At 29.8% G+C, this 23,339-nt stretch overlaps 1 pseudogene; it reads right to left on the bottom strand.

The window, feature by feature from the left end:
- Positions 1–226: 226 nt before the first annotated feature.
- LOC128174864 (receptor-type tyrosine-protein phosphatase epsilon-like) lies at positions 227–22,543 on the bottom strand (annotated as a pseudogene).
- Between the last annotated feature and the right edge of the window lie 796 nt (positions 22,544–23,339).

Raw genomic sequence — 23,339 nt, 5'->3', positions numbered from 1 at the left:
CATGTGCAGTGGTCATGTATTTTAATAAAGAAACTTTAGATAAAATAGCAACCTTGCAACAAACATGAGTCTACTAAACAAAAGATTGACATAAAGTATTGATGCATAGATTATGACAAGTGAATTTTGATTGCAAAACACACACACAATAAATTATTTTTTTTAAAATTAACATTTGGAAATTAAAATGAAAATAACAATACCGAAATTTGGTAATCAGTCAATCTTTATAACGCTTCAAAATGTTATTTATTGATTTTCTGCATGTTTATTGTAAATCTTGGTAAAAATCCTGAAACATTCTTCTTAATAAATGTTAAGGCAAGTTTATTCCCGATTCAAGTTTAGAAAAAATAAATGGTAGAAAAGTCAACCAAGTGGTCGTAAAAAAACCCCTGTATTCAATCCTTTTAATTACACCCTGGGATATTTTGTAGAAAAAAAGTCATAGAAAATGACAAATAAGTGGTTAAATTTTTATCTTAAACAATTGCCCATTTCAACGCAATTTTTTTGTAACATGTATAGTGTTTCCCCCAGGCGTTACTTTACTAATTTTTACAGCTTTACATAGGTTGACAAAAAGGAATTAGTTTGCTCATCCTGATGAATGAAACCCTTGTACAGGTGATTGCTAGATTCCAAAAAGCAAATAATTATCATGCGGGGCTTATCTATATAAAAGTTGTCTAGTCTAATCGATTGATCATCTTTTCTCTTGATATTCAATAACCCTAAGGGGATTTTATTTTGATCATTATTGATGTCCTTGTAGACATTATCCTATAGATGACAGTTGTTCCATCGGATTCGATTAATATTTATGTACATTGTCAATGACATAGAAGACATTCATACTAAAATAACCAGATCATTGTATACGTTGCATATACTTCAGAGGTTTTTGCACAGTCAATTAGCAAGTGGCTTTTTTTTTAAATTTTACACTTACAGAAAATCACGAAAAATAATTAATTTAAAGTATATTAAATTGAATATGTCAAATGCTTCAGCAAACGATTCGAAAGTTTAAAATGTTCCATCACAGTTTTAACTCTCAGTTTGCATAAACATGTTCTTCCTGCATGCTGTTTTGAGTTGAGAAATATCTGGTGGCAAATCGATGGATAAGTCTGTAACATTTCTTATAATCATCCTGAAATAGAAGAAAGTGAAGTAGTGTATAAAAATAATAAAAAAAACCCAAATAGCATTATATGCTAAAGTATATGACCTTTTATAAAAAAAAGAAGTTTTAATTAATACAGTAACCAAAATTAATAATACTGTTAATAGTTTTAAATTGTATGATATGAGAATGAATTCACTACTGTATTAAAACTGGAATTAAACATCATTTTGCAATTAGATCACCCTATCACATGGCAGCATTGTAAATTAGATGGTATATGTTATATAAAAAATCTTGTAAATTGTGTTTTAAACGATTGCATGATTTTTTCAATTTAATTGTATTGAACACTTAATTAGCTTTCTCAATAAGCGAAAGAAAAAATATATGTTACACAGTGTTTGAGCACACTTACAACAGACATGGGTTCTGATGGCTGAAGTGTCAGTAGATATCTAGATATCAAACTGATATCTGTCTCTCCGTCAAACCACAGCTGATGTAGGGCATTCAGAACGATCGTTGTCACAAGAACTTCTACGCTGTTTTCACTGAATGCAAACAAATAAAGTAATCTTATTATAGTCTCATAACAAAAAAAATAACGAAAAATAAATTAGAAAAAATCATGCATCAAATTTCTAAGCACGCGTGTATGCTTAATAATATAAATTTACATCGCCATTTCTTTATTACAAACTGAAAAGAAATTGGTAAATGCCAAAACAATGGACTGATGTTGTTAACAGTCCAGTTTGACCAATTTTACTGTTCTTGTTTATTGGTGAACTTACTTGTTGAGAATAATAACCGGTTTGTCTTTTGTTACAGTCAGACTTGTGAAAGCATCTATTATATCCGATAGGGGAGTAACATTTGAGTAGTCTGAATCTTTTGGCGCCACTGGCTCGATTATTCGAATTTCGACTTCTTCATCAGCCCCATTCTAAACAAAAATATATTTCACATTCTCTTTTTCAGTACCAATCACCGGATGAATCACCTTATAAAATATGCGATGTTAAGCTTAATTTGGTTTGGACTAATTCAACATGACAATTGCAGCTCATATTCTTAAGTGTTATTTTTTGCTGACTGTTACAATACACAGGACAGCATCATTTTGTCATTAACATATGTTGATAGTTCTATGTTATCACAAAATTCACCCCGTGATATCCCTATGATTTTATCTGTATGTTTTTATACTGTTGTCATATGCTTCATGATGATTTTATTTAGTTGTGAGTTATACCTGGATGGCCACGCCTATAGTCGACATTCTTTTATTAACACTGAGCACTCTGCTCTTGGTCTGTTTTACGACATATCCACCAACAACCAGACTGTCTCTTTCCGGAACCCATTCTTCTGTCTAAAGTTATAAGAAAGAAAAGATTATGATTGGTTAAAGCTGAATGAATATGTACTTTTCTACAGAATAAATATACAGTGAATATTTGTCATTGCAAAAACTTTAGCAATATAAATCTAAAATACCACAAAGAACGAAACATATACAATAATGAAATGAGCCCGTCTTTGAACAAAGTAAGTAACGATAGGTAACGATAAGCCAGTGTACAAACCGTTGACTGTTCTGAATCCAGGACGACGACTACAGATGGAGAAACGTCAACCAACAAAGACAGAAACTGGGGAAGGTCCTTGGTAGATGGATGTTTCGTTAATAGGAAACCTCCCTCAAGCAAAAGTGACTGACGTAAAAACATAAAATTGTATCTTTGAATAGAGCATATAAATACGTAGCAGGTGCTTTGAGATACATAATGGACACAAGTTTTCTCCTAAAGTATAAATGCTTTATTTTTCTCAAAATCGAAATTCACCTGTTGCAATTTTATCGAATTTCTATGAAAATTGTTATTAAGGCCATGTAAAGACAGATAATAACTCATGCTTGAACTGTTTTCAAAACACCCTTTCTTTAGCTTTGGTGCAATCCTTGGTGTTTTGTGTTAAAAATCTAGTTATTTGGATGAAGTGCTTTAAAAGGAAGTATATGAAACAAGTAAATAAGTAAAAAGTAAATATCTTAAAAGTCCCTATTTAGTTTTGCTGTGAATTTGCATTTTGAAAAAAAAATCATTGTAAAAAGTAAAGACAACGCTTTAAATATGCTGCTGATGCTTTTTCATGAAACCTTTGTTAAACAACATCAATAAAAAAATTGTAAATAATTTGGGACTCATCTATCTATAACGCATTATTTCCGTGCACAAATTAAAATGTCTCTCATTGCAATGCAAATGGTTAACAAACTTCGTGATTACGTTTTTTGTAGTAAGATGGGGACTTTTTGTCATTATAATATAATGGTATATCTCCAATGTCTGTTTGTCTGTTTGTCTGTCTGTCTTTGTAATACACTTACTGGAAACTCAGCAATTATTAAGCGATCAGAATTATCCATCAAATCTGGAAAAAATAAATAATTGAATGATTATTAAACTCTTAATATCAAACTCTTTACATTTATGCTTGTTGACAAAATATCTTCAGAGGTCAAACCCAATAGAGATACAATTGAAATATACTGTAAAGGTATTATAGTTGGTGTTTACGATATCTGGCGGATTTTTTTTCTAAAAATGTTGGCGTGGGTTTGAATAAGCGTATTCTTCAATGTGACTATTCGTATACATAATTATATATATATATATATATATATATATATATATATATATATATATATATATATATATATATATATATATATATATATGTCATTTAGCAACGATCTCGATTTAACGGAAGCCACATTCAGCCTAAGGCGCTAAATAGAATACACAGGCAGATGCAGTACGTTTACAGTATTACCGGGTTGGGAATCCAAACCACTTAACTCCCTTTGATCGTTAACGTATCTGCTAACTTCCTGATAAAAGAAAGAAATGTGTAACAGTATGAATAAATGTGTTTTAGATGAACCAATGAACAGGAAGACTATGTTTTAAGAGCCATTAGGAGTAAAACCTGAAATTCTTCCGTCAACGTAGATCCGATTTGTTCGTTTATGGAGTCCCGGCAGATAACATGGCGTGGGTAATTGAACAACTCGTCTAAGCATTTGTAAACAGTTATATATTGGCCCTAAAATAAAGTAATTTAAAGTTTGTTTTGTTATGTCAAAAAACAATATCTCTAATAAGTAATCTAAAGCTATTGCTTCGTAACCCAAGAGATAACTCTTTTTTTGTTGCTGTTATTAAGTACACTATCTTAATTTTTTCAATTTAATGTTCAACCTCTTTAATAAGAATTTCATATATTTTGGTCTTAATACAAGAAATAGCAGCATTTTTGTTTTTGATTCCTTTGTACATAAAATGTCATTTTTTTTTCAAAGCACCGTCGTCTGAATCATGTGCATTCTGTCTCGTCTCATGGCGCTGACATATTTAGTGACGTTTACTGTTCCTTTGCTAAGTCCATACTGCGCAAGCGCATCGATAGCTATGAAAGTTCCTGTTCTGCCAACACCAGCACTACAACAATAAAGCAAGCATTAATAAAAATGTGCATTGAAGATTATATAATATATATGCTAAGAAAATCGATAACTTTTTTTTAGAAATAAGTATTCATGATTTAGGCTTCAATAATCTTAAGAATTAGGGCTATTTTAAGCACTGACTTCGTTGAAAAATGTATATACCACGAAACAAACAAAAGAAAGTTGATCGTGTTCAAATATAATAAATGATATACATTGCACAATATAGATATGTTGGACTAGAAAAGAAAAAAACAAAACAATTTTTTTAGATAGAAACTCTACAGATGCCAATGTTGATATAAATTTTGAAAAGGAGCACGTTTATAAATAATTAACCTGCAGTGGACAACAAGAGGTGATGTATCCTGATCGTTTCGAATTTGATCTTTGACCCGGAAATAAAATAAAAGAAGCTGCATGGTTGATGGAATTCCATGGTCTGGCCATCCAGTGAAGTGAAAGTGATTCTGATATCGTGTTTCCTACGATTGTATATAAGAATGTCCTCAGATGCATATACATTTGCCAAAGTATGTTTTTTTTACCATTTTGTTATATTCAATAAGTTTAAAAACTTCTTTAAAATTTTTCAAGAGTAGCACTTTATTTGCCACAATGTCAACAAAAAGAAGGATATCTTGATGAACAAGGTTAGCTAAATAAACGTTTACAAGGTTTACCATAATTATAATATTTTCAAACATGTATATTAAATTAATACCTGATCATTTGTTATCTTTAAGCGTCGAATTGTATAAAATGCGTAGTTCTTTTCTTCCAATGAAGTGACCGATATTTTCCCATATATGAGCGTTCTTCCGGGGGAAGGCCAATACTGTTCGCATTTCCTCTATTAAAATGATAAAAGTATATATTTTAATAGTTTAAGTGTAATAGGTATAATGAGTGTAATAATAAGTATAATAGTATAGTTTAAGTCCATATCGAAGCATCGTAAGAAGTATTATTGTATTATATTGATTTGAATATTTTGTTCTTTTATTGTCTCACAACATATAATGTACATCACTCATTTCTAAAGAAAAAAAACTGATCAATAAAACTTTAACTCACAAGTTAAAAAAAAATATTTTGCCAGCAACTATAGGTGGCATATGCATTAGCATTAAATTTAATTAAGATAAAATCTATCAAGCATGGCATTTAACTAGGGAAGAAAATATCAAATAAAATAGTAATAAATATAATGAAAGTAAACTGCGGATGTTTTTAATGTTTTGTTTCGGAATTCAATTTGTCATCAGATATTGATACAATCTTATGTATGGGAAGAAAATATCAAATGAAAATAGTAATAAATATAATGAAGTAAACTGCGGATGTTTTATTGGAATTCAAATTGTCATCAGATATTTATACAATCTTATATTTTATTTGTGCTCAATTATAATGGTAAGGAAAGTATGCATGGGTGTTTTTTTTATTGCGGACGTTTATTTGTATTGTTATGTTTGTGTTTTTGTCCTGACAGACTCACCGTCTTCCCTTCGATAATCCCCGTTAACATCACGATTGTGTGAATATTTTCCTGCCAAATCATCTGCCAGAAGTCTTTCACTGTTGTAGGTTTAGGGCCTGGTGAACAAAATGACACTGTGACTTTTCATTTTGCTTTTAATTCATCATACATGTAGCTTAAGTTAAATATTGAAATGTTTTGAATACATTTCCTATGCAATGAATATCCATGGTTGATAAAAGTAATCAAATATATTTATCAACTTCCATAATGTTCTTACTTTTTATCAATAATTCTTGATAGTTATTATGAGATATTTTTGATAGATACGTACCTTGGCATGCAATATATTGTTGTCTACCAAACGCATCCTACAAATTATCAAAGTATATTAAAATAATTGCATTAAGAATATTACTCTTCTTTTGTTGATGAAAGCGTCCACAAACAAGAAGATAGATATGTTTCTCTTAATAACCCTCAGTTTTTATTAATTGTAAACCCAATATTAAACTCACAAAAATATAGTTGGCATTTATATAGTCTTCACCATTGTCTTCTTTCAATATAACCCGTGTGTGGTCATCTAGAACAATAAAACAACATTACCTGCAACATTAACTAAAAAACACATTTTAACATGTTAAGTAGTAGGAACATAGAGATTTGTATATTTGTTTATGTAAACAACTATAATACTATAGTAAAATAATAGACTTGAATTTTTGGACTTTAATACTGAGAAATCAGAAGAATACTGCTTTTTGTTTTATATATTTTAAACATCATTGGTACTTGAAGATTACCAATTTGGTTTTTTTTTCTTTTTTCTGAATCAAGCTTACCTAATTAATTATATCAACTAAAATTCCTTTTAAAAATCCGGAAATCATCTGGATTTTTAGGATTTTACAATCTTGCGCATGCGCATTACATTCACGCTTAATCACAAGAGGCTTTTCACAATATCACATTTGCATGGATAAACTCAGAAACGATATAACAAATACGTGTTCATTAAACAATTGTCATATATTCTGTTCATCAAAGGAAATACTGGAGATAACTCTAACTTATTTGAACTTGGTGTGTAAATTCAAAGCGAGTAAAAACGTTGGTCAAAAGTGTTGAACTCTTCATTAATATGAATAAATTTTTTAGATACAACGTATTTACAGCGTTATGAATACTTATTTATTGGAGGCATTTTAAATGTGACGAAGGCCTGTCCCGAGACACAGTTAGATTATTCTAACTAAGCAAAGTGAAGTGAAATTAATAGCATTATTGTAGCTTGGTTATGTAAATGTCAACAATACGGTGTGTAGATGTATCTCAGTATTTCCTTAATGTCCGATATCATATGCAATGTCAGCCCGTGCCCGCATGGGTCAAAGTCTAGTATGTAAAATTTTAAAATTATAAAATTAACGTGAAATCTAAATACATCAACACTTAATTATCACTTTGTAGCCCTAAAAGCTCTTCTTATAACTATCTGATTGCTTTATTATATGTTTGTGTTTAACAAATATCTATAACAATTCTGTATTAAGTAACGCAGATATATCTTGTTTACAAAACGAACGAGAAATGAAAGAGTTTTCTTTACGCACAAGGTAAGGTGTTTTTGAAGCGGTTTTTCAAAATGTTTTTATCTTGGCCGCCAACAGAGCATCGAGTTATGTCCCCCTCTGGCAAAGCCTAAAAAGATAAATTCAGAAAATTAAAAACAATTGGAAGAAAGAGACTTTGATTAAGCCTACGCCCAATTGACGTATTTATTTCCTTATTTACATAATTTTCTCATCTTACTCTCTCTTTGAAATGTTATTATACAGTAGAAGAAATAAATTGACAATTTAAAGAAATGAAGAGAAGAGAAAGAATTACAGATGGATAAATAATTAGATTAAGCTATTTGCATAAAAATATTCATAACAAGATCAGTAACTTTAAAATCAGAATTGCTTTTGGCTAATCTGATTCCCGTATTGTGTGGCTATATTCTTGTTATATACATTGTTGTGGTCTGGACAAAGAACAAAACACAATGCATCGACTTCACCCCAAGATAGATTAATGAATAGGTAATTGTTAGGAAGTTTCTATTATGATCAAATATTACAATGTTTGCTTGACTTTTTTAAAGTGCGAAGTGGATATGAAAAAAGAAAACTAAACTTAAGATAGCTTTTTCCACTACATTAATAGTTACAAAAATGAGGAAAGATTGAAAAATAGATATCTATGTTTGGTTTTCACATTACGGAAAATGAAATGTTACATGCACTTCAATGACCACAGAAAAAATAAACATCATTGTATGTGCCCTAAGCATAAACATTTTAACAAATGTCTTTAAAGTTTGACCTTTTACAAAAGCATTAGACAGCAGCCAATAAAAAATGAAGTTGATGAAAATGTTGATAAAAACAATCTTCCCTACTTTAAATTCTGCCTTGAAGCCCTCATCCATTACTTCATGCTTCCTCAAAATATAGTCATGTAGTTGTTTAATGGGGATGTCCCCTAAATTTTCACTGATGAGCTTAACATCATTTAGATCCACCATTGAACTTTCACTTTTAGTCTCGATTTCACTCTCTGTGTCTTCCAAATCTGAATGTCTTTGTTCTTCCGCATTTGTAATATAGCTGACATTGTAACTCATTGGACATTCTTCTGTAAAATAAATGTATCTAAGATGATCAATGAGACTGTTATATTGAATGTATTTATAATAAATCAAATTTATCTTTCTAACAAGGTGATGTGATTTTGACAAAAGTACTGTTGATGATTTGAAATAATTTATTTAATGTTCTGCTTTAACAAGACGGATTATAAAATCACAGGAAGATAAACAATTATGCAAGAATGAATCTGTATCTTAACATTGCAGGTGGTGAAAGTATTTTAAGATAATAGTTTATGTGTAATCAAACATGTGTGAATCTCGAGGTTTTTGTATGCATGCAAATATAGGATTAGTAAAAGTATTAATAGGAGTAGCATTACTTGTAAAATAGTAGCAGTTGTAGTTTATCATTACTTTTCGAGGCAGAGTTATGTAATCATCATACTCAATTTTGGGTTTAATAAAAATTTTAATTGAATAACATTTCGAATGATGTAATACGTTCTTTCAAGAGAGGAATAATGAATCTTAACATTTATGTAGGGCACAATCTATTAAGTTGACATTAACAATTCTATTTTTTTATTGTTTTATCTTATCAACCCTTTCAAATAAACTAAGAAAATGGAGATATATACCACTTACCCGCAGTAGATATATCAGTACTAATATATAAGCTAAATGATTAAAGAAAAATATTAAATTTTGAATCATATTCGAATAACAAATTAATGTGTTTTTTTTTTTGTTTTTTTTTTTTTTAATTTGAAGTTGAACAATCAAATGCATTTGTATACAATAAAGTGATAACAGCTTTGAGAAAATTTACTTCAAAACAAAATTTTTCCTTGAGAGAGAGAGAGAGAGAGAGAGAGAGAGAGAGAGAGAGAGAGAGAGAGAGAATTGGTTGTTGAACATGAGTAAGTAATTGATTTATAGTTTTATATCATCTCTATATAGTCAGAGTCTGCTATAATTGTTTAGTGAAGTCTATTAAGAAGAAAAAGCCAAGTTTCCCATCTCTTATAAAAATCATCTAATCTGCAATTTCGGATAGCTATATATCTTAGAGTTGATATATGTGTTTTAATATCTATAAGTAATTCATGAATTGTTAGTGCTTCATTAAGACATCTTTTCCTATAGATATACGATTTCATAACCAAGAAGATAGAATAAATGTCTGTAGAAATAGGGTCAGAGTGTAGCCCGAATATAAAAATTAAAGGATCTCTTTGGATTGTAATTCTCTTTGATTGACAGAATTCAAAAAATTGCTGAAAGAGTTCTTGAACATTAGGACACTCCCATAGTACATGAAAAATTGTTTCATCATGTTGTTTACAAAAGTTACACAACTTACTACATTCCTTTCCTATTTTAAATAGATATTTATTAGTTGTTAGAATGTGGTGATTAATTCTAAATTGCAGCCATTGTAATTTGGTACTTTTAATGTTGACAAAAGGTAACTGGTATATGGTTTTCCACTGTAAGTCTGACAACATAAAAAATAATCCCCATTTTGATTTATTGAAAGATGTGACATTTTCCATGTTTAGAATATTATACATAATCTTAGATCCTTTTCGAGGTGAGCAAAATAATTTAATGTGGAAAGGTATAAAAGGCCTTGGGTTATCATCTTCTTTTGAGATTCCATGATAATGTAAACTAGTTAAAATAGATTTTTGTAAACCAAGATAAGTAAGGAAGTTTGACTTGACATCAAACTTACTTTGAAGGTCTTGTAAACTTAAAAAGGACCCATTTTCATCCAGCAAATCATTGATATAAACAATATTCTTATTGAACCAATCAATAAAGAAAATTGATTTCCCCCCCATTGTAATATTCTTATTGTACCATATGGGTTGTGTAATAAATTCATGCCATGTAAGTAATTTCATTCTATCTTGTATATTTTTAAAAGCAATAAATGTATCCTTCCAAAAGGAGTTTCTAACTAAATTAGTTAATATACAGGATATGAAGTCTGGCCCAGTCTTAAGCACTATGTCCGTATTAATTGATTTATTTAATAATATATTCCATTTTGAATTTGGGCTATTTATCAATCTTCTGATCCAGGATGACTTTAGACTTTGGATGTAATTATTTATTTCAATCATTATGAGACCACCATCTGAGTATTCTTGTGTAATTTGTTTTCTTTTTATTTTGTCCACCTTAGATTTCCAAAGAAAATTAAACAATATTTCATTTAAGTCTTTAATAAATTTATTTGATGGTGTTGGAAGTGAAATAAACAAATGATTCATTTGTGATATAATAAGAGATTTAATGTTTTTTACCATCTGTGTCTTCTAAGTACACGTTGGTTTTCCTCTCTGACATCGGGGTCTCCATCGGTTCCAGCCCTATAGCGTCTTCAGATTTGGTGTCTTGTCTGCGTTTTCTGTATAGGAAATAAAAGTTTAATACACATATTAAAAATTAGTATACTGTAGATAACTGGCAGTTTTAATTCATTAATATATTAGTTTATACAATGATTTGGATTTTAATATTATTTTATCCCTTAACAAAGAAGATTATGAATAACTAATATTGTCTTCAAGATGAAATTTTACGAGTTAATTATTATTAACATCGACAAACAACTTCATGTTTATATTCATAAAACAAAATAGTATATTATTATTTATAAGATGTTCATTTTCTGTCAAATAAATGCACTTGAACTTTGCGTTGTTAAAATGACATTCATTGATAATATCTCAACAAATGTGTAATAAACATAGTGAAGGTTTAATCAAATAAAAACAAAGTTATTTTCAAAATACACTTAACTTTCTTATTATCTTTTCACAAGCCTTGACACATGTTCAAGAATGTTAGAAAGGATCTTGATAACTCTGACCAATATATTGGAGTATAAATAGAATACATTTTTTCATCGTTTTTAACCATAACTTGATTACAAACCTTCTAACAAGCAGACACACTACTAGGAGGGCTAGCAACACAATAATAAACAACCCGACTACACCTCCTATTATGGCGAATGGGATATCCTCTACAGCAACAGAGTTACCTGCGAAGAAAAAAGAAAAGTACCATACAAATAAGAATCACTTATTCTTGTGCAAATTCTTTAAAAAATATTTGAAGATATTTCAGAGAAAATTGTAGATACAGAGTTAATTGGATTTTGACAAAAAAATCGTATTATATGACATTATTATAAATAAAAAAAACCCCATTATTACAAACACTGAAAATATTTTGTAAATAAATGATTTCTTTTGAAAAGGTTACATCAAAACATTATTGCTTGCTATTTTGTCTAAAGCATAAAGAATAACTTGATTTCAGTGAACATGTGTCCTGTATATTTTACATGCCTGTGAATCGACCAAAGTACAAATTTCGATACGAAAAGCTTTAATTTTTCATTCCGCTTTGTTGCTGTATTTGATTACACGTATTGTCAACTGCCTTAGGCTTTGTTTTGCATTTCCATATTTTAAGTTTTAACAATCGAAAAATTTAGGGATACGGAAGCGTATTAGTGCCATATATCCACTTCATATATATATTTTTTTAATTTTCTACACATCAATCTGTAAAATTCACACTTTAGATTGTAAAATTCACACTTTAATTTGTAAAATTTACACTTCAATCTGTAGAACTAAACTTTAATTTGTAAAATTTACAATTTATTCTGCAAAATTAACACCTTCAGCTGTAAAATTTACAATTTTAAATCTGTTCATTTTACACATTTTAAAAATCAGTAACATTTACACATTAAAATGTAAAATTAATACTGTATTGTGTAATCTTCACACTTTGTAGTGTAAATTCTAATCTTTACTCTTTAGAGTGTAAAGTTCTGTTTTTTACCTGAACATTTTACACATAAATACATAAAAATCAACATTGTAATCGACAATGAGGTTTCATTACCACTATTTCTTTTTTCAAAAAAAAGAAGAACAATTATTTGATAGTCATAGACTGAATGTTTCAATATTACGTGAAAAAAAATGTTCGCAGCAATGTAAAGGTGTCTCGGAGCAAAAATACGGCTGAATAACGATATTCTTTAAATCAACAAAGAAATAGTTTGACCGGGAGTATTTCTTAAAACTTTTATATCATATATTGACAATGATGTCGAACATATTACTTGATTCATTTTTGTGACGTCATATGTACTTAGTTGTTACGTGACGTATGTTTCTTAACATTGTCTTATTAAATCACATATCCTTTGTTATGTCATACACTTTGGAGTTCTTGCATGGGCTTAACACAGATATTTCGTTTATTAAAGATATTACTAAAATATTTCGCCAAATCATCAAAATAAGGCACATTTTTAATTTATTAAAAGCAAGTTACCAAAAAATGGGATAATCCTTTAGATTTCGAAAGCATGATTCACTTTGGTACTTGTATTTAAAATAATCGAAAACTGTACAGAGCGTTCACCCACGCCAAGCTGTTTTTGTATGCATTAAAATTCCTTCATTCAGTTGTTTAAAAGTAACAGAGAGAGAGAGTCTTCAAACTACTAATTTATAAAAAGTTTTTTTTATCTTAAATGAAGCTTTAAATATACAGATTATTTGATACTGATTATTGATATGAATTAATTCTGTACATCTAGCATAAACGTCAGCATCTATGTTAATCAAACAAGCGGTTTTTATTACAGTTTCAATATAATTCACTTATGACGTTACGATACATTCCCTGAAACCTATCGAAAGGAATGCAGATCGTGACGTCAAAGTTGATTATGACGTCATTTGTATGAAATACAGACAAGTGAGTTTCTACACATCGCTGTGGGAAGCCTTAAGGAAGGAGTCTTTTCTGGTTTCCGACTTGTCAAACGTAAATTTGATTAATTGTTTATTATATGAAGATGAAAGTAATTTAAAATTGTATACTTGTCTTTCTTTGTTACTATCAAACAACTTGGCATAGAAAAAGTAATCAATGTTTAGAATCTAACAAGGACTATTTTTTTGGCGTAATATTGGCGTAGGAAAATATCACATGTTTCGCAATTCAGAATTGCTGCAGATTAATGAGACGTCATTTTATTGAAGAATAGAATCTTCAAATCTTAAACAAATGTCTATAGAACTACAAAGAGCTACACTTATTGTTATCATCCTTTATGTTGAGGGAAAAGGTAGTGACCTTGATCTGACCTTTATGCGAAAACAAAAAGGTCAAATTTGATTAAACTGAGAGAATCATTTGGTAATATGATCTGTTTGACTGTTTCAAAATTTCATAACTTTCTTATAATAAGAAGTATGTTTGATAACGAGAAGACTCCTCCCTTAACATACCCGCGTTTGACGATAAAACGAGCCGTTTTTATTGAATGAACTATAAATTTTAATCACTCTGTCGATAAGATATTTGTGTCTGAATTTCAAATGTATATAATCAATAGCCATAAATTTTATTAAGGTCTTCCTCTGTTTTTGTTCAAATTTGCATCATTGATTGAGAAAAAACAATAGCTATAATTTTGCAATGTTTAGAAGACGGCCTTTGTTCGTCAAACGCTTCTTATTTTCTTTTTTATCTGATTTTTAAAGCAGTTTTGTCATAAACACTCTTAGATTTAAATGTGGGACTTTCAAATATATTAATTTTATGTTAAAAGGACTAAATTACGAAAGCTGGTTTATAACTTTGTAGCGGACGCCAGATAAATAAGTTGCGGTATTATATAACTGTCTGGCCAAAAGATGAGGTGGCTGCTTATCTGGCAACCGCTTTATAACTATTTGGCGGCCGGTACATAAATTGTAGAATTATATGTTACTATTTTTCTGGGTTTTGACTATTTGTTCACTAACGTTGACGCAAATACACACTCTTCAGTCCTGCTTAATATATATATCAGACGTTAACCTTTACAAGTTCAAAGCATCAATTTTATTCATTTGTATGCAGTATTTTTTTTTAAAATTATGTATTTGTGGTACATACACAAGCCAAAGTACTAAAAGTTCTTATGCTGAATCGAAGTTTAGAGAAAAAGATAAGTATTGTTCATTGTTTTGAATGAAAAGTAAATCAACATAGTTTGTTATTTTGATTGTGAAATTATCGATGAACGTGGGGGAATAGACCAAGGCATAAAACTACCTAAGTCCGATGAACACCCAAAATGTTTCCTTACAAATATAACTTCTCTTCAATGATGTCACTGTATTTAAGACCAAGTATGAAATAGTCACTAATTAAAAAAAATGCTCAATAATGCTTCCATCAAATCATCACAAAAAACAATTAAAGCTCTCCAATCTATCTAAATACGTGCCAATGTTTTTGGATAACTTGTAAATGTTACGGATTTAAGTGCAAAATTTACTTTTGAAGTGTAAATTGTACACTTTCAAAGTGTGCATTTTACATTTTCAAGTGTGAATTTTAAACTTTAAAGTATATAGTACAGATTAAGGTGTAAATTTTACACTCTTAAGAGTAAAATTAACAGATTGAAGTTTAAAAAAACTAAGTACAGTTTCAGTCATATTTTGACCTGCTTTAGAGTGATTTTTAAAATTATTACCAAAAATGGAAATGTAACATCAATTTACACAAAATACCCGTAAACTAAGAATCTATAAATAGTTACCTGATTATACTTTCACTACGGTAATTGTTACGCCACAAACAGTGCATTTACCCGTAATTTTCATATAACTGAGCAGAAGACACCAATTCCTCGGTAGATTTTTGAATAGAAAACTATGTCCGCAGCCGTCGCCTACGATTAAACTCACTTTTAACTTTATCATGTTAAAACACATAAGATATACTAATTTTGTTGTAGGCGACGTCTGCAGACACATTTTCCTCTTTAAAAAAAACTATGAGAAAATGTGCTTTTTTCACCATTTTTGAGAAAAGCTGAGAAATGTGCCAAAATGTTGAAGTCATAATAATCTTTTTAAATAAGATAAAAGTGTATAACTTGGTATTTCATATACACACATGTTCAAGATAGTATATGTGTATCTTCATGAGATTTAAAAAACCTTTGAATTTTAGGGCCAATATTAATAGAAACTGTACCTTCTTCTTTACACGTTAAAGGGTGACGTTTACAGATTAAAGTGTGAAATTTACAATATAAAATTCGAATTTTACACTATAAAGTATGAATTCTACAAATTAACCCAAACATATTACATATTAAAGTGTATGTTTTACAGAATAAAGTGTAAAGCATACACTTTAAAGTGTGAAAATTACAAAATTACAGTAAAGTATAAAATTAACAGATAAAAGTGAATTTTTAAGATTAAAGTACTTATTTAAGAGACACTTCGCAGATTGAATTGTGAATTCTACAAATTAAAGTTTAATTTTTACAGATTTAAGTGTGAGTTTTACGGATTCAAGTGTAAATTGTACACATTAAAGTTTGAATTTAACACTTTAAAGTGTAAATTTTTCAGATAAATGTGTTAATTTTATAAATTGAATCGTGACTTTTACACACATTGACGTGTAAATTTTACAGTTTAAAGTGGGAATTTGACACACATCAAATTTACACTTTAAAGTGTGAATTTTACAGATTAAAGTGTAGAAAATATAAAGTGCAAAATGTGGCATTAATACGCTTCCGTATCCGTAGTGGTTTTAGAAGAATATTTTAACAGATATTTTTGTTTTTAATGCATTCATACTCGATTATTTATATGAATTATTAATATGTTTTACATCACTTACCAAAAACTTGACTTTCAGAAGAAATTTCTTTCTCACAGAAAAAACCAGTATGCGTTTCAACACAAGCAAAGCAGTGTCCAGTTGACTGGTTACATATTTTGTTTACACAGAATTCACTACAAGACATGTTACAATTTGGCCCATAAAGCGTGGAGGTACATTCTGAAAAACCAAATATAAATGTAGGAATTGTAGTTTTCATCTAGAGATTTACAATAATTCTATACAATTGTGCAGTGTAACCACGCCGTGCAGTAATCGCGCCGTGTTAAAGGAAATGAGATGCAATTTCGTTCAGAACATGCTTGAGGAATTTAAGTGTGAGTAAATTCATGCTTTTGAGCGACCTTTTCTGTAAAGGTTACAAATACTTTAAGCGTACGAATAGTAAAGGTGCACGTGTATGAGTTATAAAAATAAATTTGATGATAAAGAGGGCGATTTAAGTGTAAGTTTTGGAATTCATAAAAAATTCATAAAAAATCTTTGTATAAAAGTTCCGTTCTACATTACGTTTATTTTTAATAGGCTAAAACCCTTTTGATTTCAACTTAACATCCTCATCGAAAGAGTAACAGGGTTCTTTTGTTGTATTGCTTTTCACAAATCAGATATTCATCTCAAGGACAACAAGAGTTAAACATGATATTTGTTTAATATTCAATTTCAAATTTAAGGAAATAAAACCACCCGGTAAGAATTGCATATTTTAACTCACTCTGATAGCATCTATCACCGGTCCAACCAGAGGAGCAACCATCTTGACAAGTTCCATTTATATTGTCACATGACAACTAATTTAGACAGTTTCCACATTGAAAGGAACATGTTCTGCCATATCGACCCTGGGTGCACTCTTAAATTATAGAATTTCTATATAAGACTTTTATATAAGAATTTCAACACCCTGAGTCAAAACGCTTGATTCAATGGCGTAGAATTTATTCAAAGAGGAAAGCAATGCTACTATAAAGAGTGTTACAAATGAATCACTCTGAGGAAAATGGGTATAATTTTGAAGAAGCAGTAGAAGCAAATTTGCAAACATCAACCTTCAATAAATTTTCATACCTTCATCACACGTGTCACCTTTAAAACCATCTTTACAGTCAAAACAATGCCCGATTTGAAATTGACATTGTTCATTGAAACAGTTTTCTGGACATCTTGTACAGTTATCACCATAAAATCCAATATCACAACCTGTTCAAAAGATACACAAAATTTTGCTTAAACAGTTCAGTCAATTACTTGAAATAGGCAGACTCCAATGCAATATTTGTCAAAGAATAAACAGTTGGTTACCTGCAATATGTATTTCACAAACATTGATGTAAGCAAACTCAGATAACCTCGGTGCGTTTGTTTGATTCCTTGAATTATATAACGTCACATAACGACCATAACCTACACAGTCAATATTGACGGAGTTATTTAGTGGCTGCTCTATGTCGTGTTGATAACAGAGGGTCCCTGATCTCCAGTCTGGTGTTGATGTTACATATACAGAGAATCCCGCCAATGTATCACCCTCTGTCACAAAATTAAGATGAAAAAAATTTAAAACTGTTTGTTAAGGTCGAAGTGAATACCCCCCCCCCCCCCCAAAAAAAAGAAGAAACATATTAAGAACAAAAAAAAGGAGTCGGCATCATATTAGATTGCTCCTTCACAATTATTTATGCCACAATGTTAATTAATGAGATTATCTAGATTGGTTATACAAAGCAGGTTTTAGCGAATGTTAGTAAATATTAAAATGTTATTGATTAACAACAATGCTATAGACTTTATGTAGCAGATATTCATTGCACTTTCATCGTTGTAAATGCTTAAGGATTGCAAACCAATGGATTGTTCTAAAAATTATTTTTTCAGACTAACGTGATTTTGATAAGATAACTGAGACTTAATGATATTATTAATTGCAACACTTTCATTTTGACAAAAATAAAACTTAAACACTGAATAAAATTTAATGTAAGCTTACCTTTACAGGTTAAATATGTTCTTTTCCCAAACTGACACAACCTCGAGTTTTCTGAACAATCACGTAAAACTGCCTCATTTCCTTCACATTCATAATTTTGATTTAAAAATACCGTATTAGAAACTGACCGAGGCGATACATTAACTCTATCTCTGTAAGTTTAAAAAAGTAAAAATAAAGTCAGGGAAATAGGAAACAAACGCAACTTACATTTTTAAAATGTTGATGAAGAATACATAGACAATATCGCCACATTTGATTCTCTTATGTATTGCCTTTCATATGAGAATCATATGAGAATCATATGATAATCATATGTAAATCATATGCATATCAAATCCTATGAATATCATATGTAGCAGATCATATGATAATCATATGAACACTCATATATGCATCATACGAAGCAATATACATATGGTTCACATATGAAAAATTCCTTCATATGAAAGTCATAATTATGTAAAACACAAGTATAATCATACGAGAATTATATGAAAGAAATGTATGTAAATAATTTCATAATATTTTTTTATGTGTATAAAAAAATATTTAATCTGCATGCTATTAATATAAATTCTTACAAATATGAACAACACGATGTTTTTTTAATGTTTACAAATCATGTTACATTGTAAAAGCCGTATTTAGGCTTAGTGTACAATTATGACAGATCTAATGCATTTAGAACATGTGTGATGGCAGACATTCGTGTTAAAAGAATTAATTTGAAAAAAAAAACTATCTTTACGTATACACATTTATCCTTTTTGAAACAAATAATCTTAGATAAAATAGCATACCACTCCGGGAATTGAACCGGAAACGGTTTAAAATGTGTTTTTTTCACATACGTCACATTTTACTTCACCAGAAGCACAAGAATGGGTGAGAGCGGTTTTAGAATTGGTAAGATTGTCACTATCCTATCTTAATTCATTAACTTAAAGATTATTATGCACATTAGATTTATTCAATCTGGTCGTCACAAATTTTCTATCAACTCACCGTACCGATAATAATTATGTATGAGAGAATATCGGTACACACGTTGGGACATAGGCCGCTTATACTAGCGTAATATTGTAGCACAAACATTATTAAGATGATTAATCCGATGTGCAAATCCAATTTTTGATACATATATGTTACAGTTATCAGATTATCTGTTAAACTTCGTTAAATAAACAAACATACAAAATGAAAGTAGAGAAAAAACTAACTACCCAAGGGAAAATTCAGGTAAAAATGACACAGAGCTACCTGTACATGTAATACTGTAACATTCTTCATGAAAATCTTATTCGTGTGATGATTTCAATTGCCTGAAAGCTTCTCTGAAATACTCAAATTGATGCATTTGAAATAACGAAATGTCAGTCCGAAATTTTCAGTTTAACTGCAGAGAATTGTAGATTTGTTTGTGCTAAACACATAGTGTTTTTTTAAAGACAACAAAGCAGAGAAAAGCAGCAGTAACAAAGCCCAATTAAAGACGTACACAACAAAAAAGACGATTGTTATGGACAGGAAAAAAATGCAAACCTCGCAGGAGTAAATGATAATATGTAGGATGAAATGATTGATCAACAGAAATCATCCTAACTCATCCAGATATTGTAAAATCAGATAAATATTCGGCTATGTAAATATGATATGTATTGCAAGTAAGTTTTGTGATTATTATTTTCCTTTATGAGTTTATACATCTTATTTATAACTTTCATTCTGACAAATGCAAAATGCAAAACATTCACACAATGTCGAAAAAATAGTCAGTAGTGCAGCCGCTTATATATATATATATATATATATATATATATATATATATATATATATATATATATATATATATATATATATATATATATATATATATAGTATGAAAGCATGTTTCAATTGAGTAAAACTGCACACAAAAACATATACACAATTTTTGGGTGTCAAAGGATTTCAAAGGTTGCGTATTTGTCAACTTTATGACAACTGTAATTTGCATTACAAGTTCATTTAACATTTTATTCATGGTTACTTTAAGCACTATTTGTATTTTTAAGAACCAGTAACATTGTATTATTTTGAATGTGGATATTTTGAGATGTTTTGAAAATATTATGTGTGTTGATTTTTTTAATTTAATTTTTTAACTGAAGAATAGTTATGCCTATATTTACCACTACGTTAAGTAATTGTTCAATAATCTATGTTAGTAAATGGAAATGAAAAGGTCATTAAACAGAAAGTAATTAAGTCTGCTATCTTTCAGGTGAATTGACTCATTCTCATTTATAATGAAGATGACTTAAAGATGAATGGAATATTGTATATTATAAATATATTAAATTTAGTTTATAGTTTTTTATTTCATCATTTTGAAGGGACAATATATTCTAAATAGAATTTAGTTTGGAACCAAAGAGAATCTGAAGACTTATAAAGATATATATTTATTTTGAGAAGATGATGGCCATTATTCCATTCCATGACCATGGACAGCAAGCGGATAAACAAGAGAACAGGACTTGACTCGTGAAATTCTCCAGTTCACTTCATTTAGAGATTTCTAAACAAACGCTGGACATTGCCTTTATTCAATTTTCGTTTTGTAATATACACTATTATGATTTTTGGTATATTTACACATGTGAATCATATATTGCGAAGTTGTCTGTGTACCATATAACGTTGATTTAGAAATAAAAGCAAATAGTGTTATAGTTGACATGTTTAAAAAATACAACAATCCAAAAGACTGGTTTTCTAAGGAAGAGTAAAATATTAACTTACGGTAAAAATCCCCAATTCAAGCATACAACTTGACCCTCATCCTGAGTAAATTCGTTGAAGCATAGATATCTACCATTAGACCCTGCTTGAACAGTATTGCTAGAAGTCCCATCGCTATGAATACCAGAAACTGAACTATCCATTGGTTTTGCATTGGTCCCTACTGTTTTAAAGAAATTCAAGAATGATATTAATTTTGATATTTATTTTAGTACGCATTAACTAAAGGTTAGAAAATATATGGTTCAAACTTAATAAAAATAGATTTTCGTCTATTTTTTTTTTCATTTATTCATTCGCATATTATAACGAGAATATCTATTCAATCTCTAATTTGAAATGCTTACAGCCTCTATGTATGAACGATATAGAAGCAATATTCTTTTCCTCCCCTAAATCCACTGTAAGCCACGCCTCTTTCTGACCGGAAGCAGTTAAGGAACACTTTAACAGGTCCGTACTATAATCACCGTCCACAGCCAGGCTAGGATCAAAGTCGTTCTCGTTGTATCTCTTACTCACTGTCACCGTCTTATTGAGAGAAAGGTTTTCTGAAAAGAAAAAGAAAATAATGTTTTATTCACAAAATGATTAGTGTGTATTGTTATGTAGAGTAAATGTTAAATTGTACAAAGGAACAGGTTTTATTATTACCATATATTATTTTTTATTTATTATATTTTAAATGAAATATCCTACCGTATTGATCCGTTTTTGGTATTAATATGCTAAACAATATTGTCACAAAGATGAGAAAATCCATTATGTATCACACCACATTTAAAGATACACAGAATTCCACTTTATAGAGAAATCCTTAAGTAAAAAATACATGAGCAACTAAAGCGCATCTTATATCATTCACTGAGATGTTAAGCGTTCCTTAAACACGACTGTTGAAAACATGAATGTACTCTGCAGTGATACATTCCTTTGTATTTAAGATCAAATAAAATAGATTCATTTGGGCGGAAATATACGTCGTACATTCGTTTCAGTTGACTTATCACAAGGTACTTTGTTTTATTTTAAGGAAGATGACGAATGTGAAATAGAAACAATAACATTGTTGTTGAATATTTTTCATAATCTCCATAAATGTCAACCAGTTATTTAGTCTATGTTATCTTTATCTTTGTTTTGTGCGAGCTAATATAGAACATACTTAAAGTATTGTTGCAATAAAAGTGACGAGCATCCTTTGCTGACTGGTCACACCCGCCCTGTGCTCTTTGTGGTAACGTCATAGGGGAAACGGTAAAATCAGTAGATAATTAAGTCAATAATAATGGACTAAACAGCAATAATAATACATTTAGTCAGCATTTGTAAGCATTCGGCCTAATGGAAAAATGTATTTGCTAAATAGGTCGGTATATCGACCATAGAACTAACAAAACGACGATTTTAAACGAAACTATTGATAATCAAGCTTCAAATTGTTTGTTAGTAACTCGAGTCATTTTAAAAATTGATTATACATAAAACATGCCCTTGCGTATCAAATAATCTGAGAAACAAAAACTCAATATGCATGGGATAAAGGTATATTGCTATAAAAGTAAGAAGATTGGACGATAGGAAAAAGATTTTAAAATGAAAACATTGTTATTGATTAATTTGAAGTAGGTTACACTGAGAAGTCCAAGACATATAGAATACCACACTGTTGTTTTGATCTCGGCCCTGGTATCAGCCCAAGTGGTTGGTATCGGCCGAAGCCCGATGGGCGCGGGCCGATACCATCCGAGGGCTGATACCTGAACAGTGTGATGTTGTTTATATCATATATCTAAAATCAAAGACTTTTTTTCAAATTCAAATTCCAAATGAGGAATATAATTTATCATGAATAAGCTACAATATTCATTTTTTCGGCTTTACAAAACTCGTTCGTTTTCATTCCTTTTAATATGTATTAAGAACTGTAAGAGTTCTCGAACTTTGTTGACAAACCATTGTCGTTTGAAATACAGTACAATGTAGAGGGGAGTCTGTTGTCTGAAATGAAGCACTATCTTCTAGAATTCAAAATTATCGAGA

This window comes from Crassostrea angulata, chromosome 2, assembly GCF_025612915.1.
Source record: "Crassostrea angulata isolate pt1a10 chromosome 2, ASM2561291v2, whole genome shotgun sequence".
Lineage (NCBI taxonomy): Eukaryota > Metazoa > Mollusca > Bivalvia > Ostreida > Ostreidae > Magallana > Magallana angulata.
The sequence above is the reverse complement of the archived record's forward strand: the minus strand, read 5'-3'. Positions and strand labels throughout refer to the sequence as shown.